General features: G+C 46.0%; 1 long non-coding RNA gene across 1 annotated transcript; it reads left to right on the top strand.

Moving 5' to 3' along the window:
* Positions 1-5794: 5794 nt before the first annotated feature.
* On the top strand, positions 5795-11079 carry LOC146677057 (uncharacterized). The gene is made up of 3 exons (XR_014913226.1): positions 5795-6057; positions 6525-10510; positions 10593-11079. It is a non-coding gene; the product is annotated as an uncharacterized LOC146677057 (long non-coding RNA).
* Positions 11080-11341: the final 262 nt, after the last annotated feature.

Below are 11341 nucleotides of genomic sequence, written 5' to 3'. Positions count from 1 at the left end.
GTGGGCTGTCACAGAAAAGTTTAGTGACTACCTTTTTGGGGCTAGTTTCACTGTGGTCACCGATAGCAACCCCCTTACATACATTCTAACCTCTGCCAAGCTTGACGCGACTAGTCATAGATGGCTGTCTGCTCTCTCCACCTACTCATTCAAGCTGCAGTATAGGGCTGAAAAACAGAATGTGGATGCAGATGCATTATCGCGAAGGCCACATGGTGGACTTATAGATGATCATATCTCAGTGAAAGAGAAGGAAAGGATCTGTAAGTTCACTGCCAACCACCTCTCAGAAACGGAAACCTCAGAGGTCATTCAGCCAGAGGTGATCAAACCTATCTCTGAGCGGCATGACATCTATTTTGCTGGTGAAGGTTCTAAGTGCTCTGATCACTCAGTTGCTTTGGTTGAGTCCAAAGCACTCAGTCCTGAAGCCCTACCACCTTGCTTCCAAGGGAATGACAGTCATGGGCTGCCAGTTATCCCCTTTTTCTCATTTGCTGAAATCTCAGAGAAACAGCAAGCAGACGCAAGCATCAGAGAAATAATTACTCAATTGGAAAGTGGTGAGACACCTCCACCTCAAGTGAGAAAGGAGCTCCCTGAGTATGGACTCTTGTTGAGAGAATGGAACCGGCTAGAGCTCAAAATGGAGTCTTGTTTCGCAAGAGACAGGGAGTGATGGGAGTGACTCATCAACTTGTCTTACCAAGAGAACTGAGAGATATGGTACTTGAAAGTCTACACGACGACATGGGCCATCTTGGTGTTGAATGCACCCTTGATCTAGTGAGAGCTAGATTTTATTGGCCTAAAATGTCCTCAGTGGTTGAAGAAAAGATTAAGACTTGTGATCGCTGCGTAAAAAGAAAAACGCCCCCAGAGAGAGCAGCCCCAATGGTTTCAATAGCGACCACCAGACCATTGGAATTAGTCTGCATGGACTTTCTGAGTGTGGAACCAGATCAAAGTAATACCAAGGACATATTAGTAATAACGGATCATTTTACTAAGTATGCCCTTGCAATACCAATGCCAAACCAAAAGGCGACTACCGTGTCTGTGGGAACATTTTATATCACATTATGGGTTCCCCGAAAAACTCCATAGTGATCAGGGGCCCGACTTTGAGTCCCGTACCATTAAGGAGCTGTGTGAAATGGCAGGAATCCGGAAGACACGGACAACCCCGTACCATTCAAGGGGTAACCCTGTGGAGCGTTTTAACAGAACGCTGCTGCAGATGCTAGGCACTCTAAATAATAAGGACAAGTCCCGTTGGAGGGACTATGTTAAGCCTCTTGTGCATGCATACAACTGCACAAAGCATGAAGCCACAGGGTTTGCACCTAATGAGCTTATGTTCGGGAGACAACCAAGACTCCCTGTGGACTTAGCTTTCGGGCTTCCTGTTGATCCTCTGCCATTGTCTCATTCACAGTATGTGCAAGGCCTGAAGAACCGCCTGAAAGAGAGCGTAACAAAACTAGGTTCGACCAGAGAGTTACAGGGTCTAGCCTTGAACCAGGGGATCGAGTGCTAGTTCGAAATGTGAGACTGAGGGGAAAGCACAAGCTAGCAGACAAATGGGAGGCAGATGTGTATGTAGTTGTGTCACATGCTAATGACCTTCCCATGTATACAGTGCGTCCTGAGGCTGGAAATGGTCCTTTGCGCACTTTACACAGGGACCTCCTGTTGCCCTGTGGGTTTCTGCCCGTAAGTGCTCCTGAAACCCCAGTACCGCCAACAGTGCGAAGGCCAAGAACCCATCAAAACCCAGGTTATGTAAACGAATGCTTTGATGATGTCATGTCAGATGAAGAAGTGTATCCTTCAAGGGTTGTACTTTTGGATCCAGCTACCTCCACCCTAATGCCCAAGGTTGACCACGTGTCATCCGACATTCCACCAGAGCAGCACGTTACTGACAATGTGATCCCTCTTAGCAGAGTGGTGGTTCCCGGAGCAGTTTCAGATGAAATTGAGGTGGAAATTCCCATAGAAGCAGGGGAGGAGCCCCTGCCACAAGCTCATCTCAGGTCAGCTTTCTTGACCTTGAAGAGCCAGGAAGAACTGGAGGTGTTGAAAGTGAATCTTCTGGGAAGATTGGTGAGATTTCAGTGCCCCTCATTTCACCTGTTGGGGAATCTCAGCTGCTTGACATTGAAGGTACACAAGATGTTCCTGAAACTGATGACATAGCTAATTTAACCCACATAAAAGAGCCATCAGAGGGGTATCCCAAGTGTTGAAAGGGGTGTGACATATTTCTATCGTCACAACGCAGTTACAGTTACTAACAAGAAAATGCGGTGCGGTCGCGTTACTATTTTTCAACAAACAGACGGTTGAAGCTGTGTTCAGCTTACCACATCTTATATCAGTTGCACGGACGTAGCGGTCTACGTAAGTAATCTGCGTGCTACAGCTTTCAGCAGCTGCGCGCTCCCGCGGACGGCAATCACTTTCTGGCCGACGATCACTTTTTGGCACAACACCTGAAGCTAAGGGTGTCATGGTCCTGGGCCGTGTTGGCCCAGTATTCTTAGTTCTCTTGTATTTTTGTATTTAGTTCCCTGTTTAGGTTCTGTTTCCTGAGTTGCCCTGTTATGTTGTTCCCTGTGTGCTTTCCCTTTGTGACTCTCACCCCCTGTGTGCCCCTCTATGTATTCATGAGCCCTTGTCCCCTTTCATGTTTTATTCCATGTTTTCCCCAGCCTGTTATGTCTGTGTTCTCACCGTGCTCTCTCCTCCTGTCTGAACCTCTGTGTACTTCCTGTTTGACTCTGCCCGTCTCCCGTCAGTGTTATGTTCACCCCGCCCTGTCTCGTTATGGTTATCTGTGTCAGCTGTGTTCCCCGTGTGTTCCCACTTTCCTTGTTAACCCTCTGTGTATTTCTGTCTGTGTCTCCCTCTGTTCGGCGTCGCGTTCTCCCTCATTGCTGTGTGGATTCCCTGTGTCTCCCTACGAGTGTTAGTTTATTGATTCCCAGTTTAGTTGAGTTCTGTATTTCCTATGTTCTGCCTGTCAGCAATAAAGCTGCTTTTGAGTTCATCCCCGTGTTTGTGAATCTTGCGATTGGGTCCTCCTCCCGCCTGCCACACAGCCGATCCATGACAAAGGGGGCAAAACAATCGCATGATTGCTGCTGTTTGGCTGAGGAAGAATAAAGTAGTTGTGGTAAGCCAATCACACGACCACTTGAAGGAGCCAAATTAACAAGGTGATATATACCAGTTTTTAAATTGTGTTGATAGGCCATGTATGTTAAACAATATATATGCGATGTTTTTTCCTGAATCGTTTCATCACGTTTGTCTAAGGACAGCACTAGCAAGCACTAGGGCTGGGCCATATTATACCGTTCACGGTAATACCGGTATAATGTTAGGCAACGATAGGAAAATGACATATCGCGATAGAATATGAGTAAAACGCGCATGCGCAGTGCCTTTGTTTTCATACGCACATGGCCGATTGTTGAGTGAAACAGATGAACCAGAATTGGTTTGTAAAAATGGTGCAACTTCAGTGATGTGGAACTGGTTTGGTGTTTGTCCGTCAGATACACGACAAAGCACATTTTTTTGCAGAACATGCAAGCGGCCGTCATTATTGTCGGACTAAGATGCTCTTAAATCTGGGAGTAATCTGGGTCCTAAACTCCGTATCCTTCAGGTCAAACGAACACTGCAGCATCAATGAGAGTTAAAAACTGTCTAAATTCTTTCATCTTTGATAAAACGATCAGCATTGCTGCTTTACCAGGTGTAACTATGAAGTTTAACTTCCAGGCATCCATGAAAACAAAATGTATTACATTTAACGGAGTTAGAAGCTAGCAGGAAGCTAGCGGAAGTTAGCTCGCTAGTTTCGCTAGTTACCTAAGCATGATATTGCATGTTCTAACTGAGAGATTTCTGAAAAAAATCAAACGTACAGCTCTGCTATCACTTCCAACATAAATGAAGACAGGAAACTAAACAGCAGTGACGTTTGTAGGGTTACTGAAGTTGGGCTAGCTGGTATATAATTATGTGTTACGTGATCGCTAGCGACACAGCTATGTTAGCATAACATAAACAGTGAAGCTGGAGGACGAACACTAACACTTTTCCACTTATAAAAGTTAACGTTAAGGTTCCTCATGGTTAGAGACAAATGCAATCGCATGGCAGGATGCTGTAAAAGGACCAATCTTCAGTCAGGAGAACAACTGAGATAATCCATCCACAATACGAGGTTAGTCATTAATATACTGCAACAACATGGGAATAGAGCAGCTGCCAGAGAATTCAACATTAATGAATCAATGGTACAGAAGTGGAGGAAGCAAGAACAATGAGTTTAATAAAGTTTGATTTATCTGACTGCTTTGTTTCGCTTAATGTGCCTTATAATCCTGTGCACCTTATGGTCCGAAAAATACGTACTGCACACTGCAGTTTAATGTTGCAAAGCACCTCTTTTTAACTTCAGTGGATATTATACATGGTTATGCTCAGGATATGTCAGCCCATTTCTACTGGAAATGCCTTTTGGTTAAACTTTCAGCAAGGAATTTGCATTTGCACTGTTACATTTTTATAAAGCTTTAATGTACATAAAAACCAGCTTCTTGTTTAAGTGAAAATAAATGGAAGGTTGTCTTTTTGCGCTAGTAATGTTGTGGAGTTGTATTTTGTCTCGCATCAATTATATCGTAAGTTATATCGTTATCGCAAATTTTCAAATATATATCGTGATAAATATTTTTGGCCATATCGCCCTGCTCTAGCAAGCACTCTCTGCGTATGACCAAAAAAATGTAGGAAGAGGGGGAAGTTTTAGGAGTGACGGTGAGAGAGAGAGAGAGAGAGAGAGAGAGAGAGAGAGAGAGAATGAAAGAGCAGAAAAAGAGAGAGGGCGAGTTTTGAAAAGTGAGAGATTTGTGACATTTAGCGTGTTTGGAGTGTGTAGCTAATGTGTTGTGTTGTGTGTCAGAACATTGAGGCAACTACTGTCTTCAGGTAGAAAACAGGAGGGATACACCTCCTGCTGTCAGACCTGCAGGTATCAGGCTGTGATGTTCTCCTTTATAGTGGACAGAAATTTTTGGAGTGGCACAAATAATTTGTGTGGCATCTTATTGAATGCAGAAAACCTGATTGTTATGTAAATAGTTTGAAATAGTTTTTTTTTTTAAAAAAGGGGGGTAAAAGGTAATGGCAAATAACTTTGTTGTTTGCAAACTCCATATGATTTTAAAATTGACAATTTATATTTGCATTTAAAGTTATGAAATATGATTCATTAATGTTTGTGGTTGCTACAGTAAAAATATAACTTTTTCTACTCGGATTTTATGTTTTCTGTCTGATTTTAGATCAATTGTGTTAATACAGTATGTCAAAATGAAAACATAACTGTAAATTTAGACACGTGAGGTTGTGCTGAAAAGGATGATACCAAACAAGGCAAAGTAAATAGTTTTTAAAGGTGAAATGTAGAGGTAAAATCAAAAGTTAAAAAATGGCCAATTATACTTTTTAAGTAATTAATCTGAATCTTGTAACTCAGTTACTAACACAGTTACTTTTTTGAAGAAGTAACTAGTAACTATAAATAATTACTTTTTCAAAGTAACTTGTCCAACACTGCTCCTCAGCCAAAGTCTTGTGTTGCATGATGGGAGTTCTTTTCCTCCTTGGTCCCTTGGCACTGATTGGTTGAGGTCTGTCCCTTGTGAATTAGTCGGAGGGGTGTTCATCAGGCTGCTCTCACTCCCCTCTCTCTGTCTACCAAGGTTGACCAGTCCCCCATGATGGGATCAGTCATTGTCAAGTCAAACCGAGTAGGAGGTGGAGAGCCCTGAGGAAAAAAAGTAAACGTGACAGACTGGAGGGCGGAACTAATCTTGTGTCTGGGTTTCTGTCGGGAAGGAAAAAGAAGGCGAACTGGGGAGCAACAGGAAGTTGCCACTTTCGGGAAAAGCCCAGCATAATTCTTTCAATAAGTTGTTGCCAACATGAATATTGTGTGGAACTGAAGTATCTACAAAGCCAGGGAGGCAGCCGGTAAGGGAATGGTTGCTGACTATGGTAAAAGACTTTGAAGCGAGTTGCTAAAGAATCGCGGCTGCCGCTAGCTTACGTAGCATTAGCACTGTGCCGTGAGTTGGTTGCCTGTTTACGAGCGGCACCATTGTTTATTGTTGGTCTGCATATGGAAGACTGTTAATGCTTGCATATGGTTAAGAGAAGCTGGTTATAAATACTATTGTTATTGCTCAAGTTCTAATGCAGATTGATTATTTAATTTAGCACTTTAATAGAAAGCAGTATTTCTCAAGGTGTATGTACAATTGCTAGTGAATTACATAATTTGAGCATTTAAAAATACTCAAGTAAATATTGTACTACAAAGCTTGCGCACTGCATTGATGTGTTTAAAAAAGAAAATGTGTTTGGGATTGTTTACAATATTTGCAGATGTGTGATAACAAACATAATTTGTATTTTGGTTTTTTGGTTTGTATTTAAAGGTTTTTCACCTATGGCTGACTGTGGCCGAAAAGAAGATTAAAGAAAAGGAAAACAAAAGATCTGCCTGGTCATTGAGTGAAACCCAGTTAAACACCTGTGGTAGATGCATCAATCCCTTTCAAGCGGGGAAGCTGCACAAACTTAGAGAGCTTGACAGTCATAGTTGAGGCTGTGTTTTTGGATGTGGCACATGTTGCAGGTGGGGCATGAACCTGTGGATGTTGCTCTGGTTCACTGGTTGTGTCCTCCTGCTCAGCTGATCTGGTGCCTGGCATCAAGTCTGCTAGTTTGGCTATGATGACGGCTTGGGTCTGGTCCAGTGACTCGGGCTGGAGACGGCGGCCCACATTCCTTTTGGCCCAGGATGATGCTATCCCAAAGGGAACCCTGCAGGACTGGGAGGACAGGACTGCACCAAAAAAGTTCAGTCCTGTCTGGGAGGACAGGACTGAAGAATATAGAGGGCTTCATTCTCTATATTCTGAGTATAGTGTTCACGGAGCATTAATATGGCTGTGTGTCTTGTGTCTTCATATTGGGGATAGCTGGCTTGATAACCGTTGCTAAATTTTGGGCCATTTTGCTCAAAGAAGGAGGATAATCTTCTTGTCAGACATTTTTCAGATGATGCACTGATTTAATCAGTCTATGAATGATGCGAACTTTAGCAGAAAAGTCTGGATCATCTGACTGTATTTTGTGCTTTGGAGGTCTTGTCTGTTCACTCCGAATGGGTTTTACATACTGTTTTTCTCGGCCTTACCTTCATTCAAATCTCCAATCCCGCCAGGGCCATTCTCCATACCGGGCAGTATAGCAGTCAGCAACTGGCGGTTCTTCACTGCAGTTCCATTGCCGCAGTTGGAAAAAGTCTCTCTCACCTTCATCTCTTTGTAGGTTCTCCGCCCATCCCAGGACGAGTAGCTGTTTCAGCCAGATGGTTTCCATCTGTATGTTCTAGCCATCCATTCGCGGTCTCTGTTACGGCCTCTCCTTCGCTCCACCACGGTCCATGGCTCGTCCTCGGACCACGCGGGCATGTTTGAGGTCCAGCCTTTAGCCTTAGCTTAGCCTTGTAAGCACTATTACCGTTGCTAATTAATGCTAAGGGGCTCTATGCTAGCGGATCACACATACTACTTTTTCATGTGATAAATGATCACTTTTAATTGTAGTCCACTCAATTAATTACAAAAACACTGACATGCAAGCCAAACATGAAACGTTTCAGTTTGTAATCAAACCTTCATCAGGCTGGCTTGCTTGGAAACAAGAAAGTCCAATGATTGCAGATGACTGCAGTCTGTGTGCAAGAGGTGTGGACTCATTGGCGACCCCTATGAGAAGAACAACTAGGGAACAGTTCACCCTGCTGGATAGGGTTACCGGGGTGAGGTCCTGGAGCCAGGCCTGGGCAAGGTGCCTGAGGGTGAGCGTCTGGTGGCCAGGCCTTAGTCCACTGGGCCCAGCTGGTCCCAGCCCAAAAGGGGGACATGGGCCTGTCTTCCTTCAGGCCCGCCATGCGCAGGAGGCACCATAGGGGTCGGGTGCCTCCTGTGACCTGGGTGGTGGCTAGGAGTGGAGGCCCTGGCGGACCGATCTCTGGCTACCAAGACTGGCAATTGGGACATGCAATGTCACCTCTCTGGTGGGGAAGGAGCCACCAGTGTTTTTTTTTGTTTGTTTTTTTTTGCCTGTCCCGTTTGGCTCTTTTGCCATCAGAATTGTTGTCTAAAGGCAAAGAAAGATACCCAACGGATTTACTTTACCAAATTGACCATCCCAGCCTTGCCGTAATGGTCCATTTGATTCACCTTTTATTGTTTATTTTATTTTCATTTACTGAATACGGGACAGACTTGACTGGGGGAAAGAAGGGGAGAAAGAAAGAGGGAAAGAGAAACAGCTGAGAAGAGGGACGGGGGAGAAGGGCAAAAAACAAAAACCAACAGAATGAGCAGGAAAAAAAAAAAAGAAATAAAAAATGCATATATCGATCACCTGGATCACCTGCTGAGAAAGAAAAAAGAAAACAAGCAGAAGAGAACAAGAGTAATAGAATAAACAACATCACAATGATATATGGGAATATGACAGTAAATACTAAATATTAAACATTATTGTGCAGCACATAAGATCAACAGAACACAGTGTGCTTTGAGGTAGGAGCCAAAAAGGGTGTAGTTTGTGGGTGTGATCACCCGTGTGTACACCTGTGAGCATGGACGCGCTTGTTTTTTTAAAAGGTTCCTTCATGTAATGATCTGCTAGAGGGTGTGGGGGGGCCACAGCCCCGTCCTCCAGGGCATGAAGCAGGTATGGAGGAGATCAAAACTCCAGACATCCAGAGGCCCCCAGAACACAAGAGACCAAGGAAGACCAACAGAGGGGCAGCCGCGCCACTGTCCCAGAAAGAGCTGAGGAGAGTCCCAGATGAGGGCTCACTCAGCAGCCGCGGAGCAGAAGCCAGGGGGAGTTGCAGTGACGCGCCCGTGAGCTCCGCCGGCAGCCAGCCGTGCCTGAGTGACCGAGCCCCAGGCCAAGAGGCCGGGGGCACCCCACCTCCGAAGTGGCCCGAGCGAGCCCCAGGCTCCAGGCCCCGATAAGCGGCTGCCAAGGAGTGAGCCGGTGTGTACCCGGACGCCCATCCCCGGACACAAAGAACCACCAACGCACCGATGTCTGAGGGAGTCCGCCACTGGCAGGGGAAGTGGTGGTAGGGGGAGATAGGCCTCCAAACCTTGGAGGGCCTAAGATGTCCCCAGAGAGGTGGCGCCTGACACCCAACCTGACATATAGACACAGAAATACAGGCACACACATATACAAACATCCATTCCCACCCTCATGCTCTCATATGCACTTACTCCACACTCAACCAACGTGGAGACAGACATAAAGAGACGCTGTACACACGATCACACTCCCCAAGCTTACTCTACAAACCGGGTCTAGGTACCCTTGCCCCTGGAGGGGGAACTGCACCCAGACCCAGGTGGTGTTACCCTTTTCCCTGCGGTGGGGGGAGGCAGACCGCCCCGACTCCGCAGCAGCAGGGAGGCCCCACACTCCAGACCGCAGTCGGACGGCCAACTCCTCCTCCTAGCCCCCCCGCTCCAGCAGGTCGCAGAGAATGGGGGTGAGAGAAGACTCCAAACCTCCCTCCACCCGCTCATTGTAGTGTTGATGCATGTGTGTTCTAAGTGTGTGAATTAGTGTGTGAGGTTGAGAGGTACCAGCTAGATATAGTTGGGCTCACCTCAATGCACGGCTTGGGCTCTGGAACCAGTCTCCTGGAGAGGGGCTCTGTCTGGAGTTGCCCCTGGTGAGAGGCGGTAGGCCAGGGTTGGCATCCTAGTATCCCCTCAGCTTTCTGCCTGTACATTGGGGCTTCTCCCAGTGGATGAGAGGATTTGTTCCCTGTGCTTTCAGGTCAGGGAACGGGCCGTGACCGTTGTCTGTGCTTATGTGCCAAGTGGCGGTTCAGAGTACCCAGCCTTCTGAGAGCCAATTTACCGGTCTATTTACATCCCTACCTTCACCTATGGTCACGAGCTGTGGGTAGGGACCAAAAGAACGAGATTACAGATACAAGCGACAGAAATAAGCTTCCTCCAAAGGGTGGCTGGCCTCTCCCTTACAGATAGGGTGAGAAGTTCAGCCATCTGGGAGAGACTCAGAGTAGAGCCACAGCTCCTCCACATCGAAAGGAGCTAGTTGAGGAGGTTCGGGCATCTAACAAGGATGCCTCCTGGGCGCCTCCTGGGTGAGATGTTCTGGGCATGTCCCACACGCTGGAGAGATTATATCTCTTGGCTGCCCTGGAAATGCCTCAGTGTGCCCCTGGACAAGCTGGAGGAGGTGGCTGGGGAGAGGGAGGTCTGAGCTTCTCTGCTTAGGCTGCTATCCCCGCGACCTGGCCCCGTATAAGCGGAAAAAGATGGATGGATGGAAGTTAAGGCAACTAAAAGCAGCAATCTGAGTGGTGAGTAGTGTGGATGATTAATGAAAATTGTGTTGGTGTGACTAGAAAAAAGGCACTTATGATGGCTCTGTGCTACATGCAGCAGGTGAGGTCCTACCTGCTGAACGCCGTCACTGGGACGCCTTACAGAAGAACTTTATATGGATACTCTGATCCTGCAGTCGGTCACCATCTGATGAACCGTCTTTGGGCTTCAACTGTGGACGTTTCAACTCAAGACTTCTGTTTGGTCTCATCATACGTGAAGATCCTTCGTCCTACATTTGATGTTTGATCTCAGTGCAGTCATTTCCACATCTGTGGTCAGAACCAGATTTACAAAGAGAAATTGAAAGAAAAATAATATAGAAGGGACATGAGACACAGTCCAGAGGTGCACAGAGAGAAAACTGTAAATGCAGACATTTATTTGTCATCATGCAGTGTGTCTTCTTTATAGAGACGAGTGATTAAGTGACACTTTACCACTGATACACTGACAGACACACACACACACACACACACACACACACACACACACACACACGCGCACACACACACACACACACACACACACACACACACACACACACACACACACACACACACAGAAGGTCTAAAGGATGTCTTGTGTTTTACTGTGTTAATGTCCAGTTAGATGAGTACACCGTCTAACAGCTGTTATCTTGCAGGCAAACTCTGAGCTGTTCTTCAGAGGAGAGGTGCCAGCAACGGATGGCGGAGCCATTTGTTAGCACAAATTATTAAATCCACTCTGCTTGTTAAACACAGCTGTCAGCGGCAAAAGTTAGGATACATTTTAGCTTATGAGCGTCTTATATCCTCCGTAAG

The sequence above is a fragment of the Rhamphochromis longiceps genome, linkage group LG2 (genome assembly GCF_057381845.1).
Source record: "Rhamphochromis longiceps isolate RC_006_pf linkage group LG2, R_longiceps_female_GT1.1, whole genome shotgun sequence".
Classification (NCBI taxonomy): Eukaryota; Metazoa; Chordata; class Actinopteri; order Cichliformes; family Cichlidae; genus Rhamphochromis; species Rhamphochromis longiceps.
Note: the sequence above shows the minus strand (reverse complement) of the source record. Positions and strands in the feature narration are given on the sequence as shown.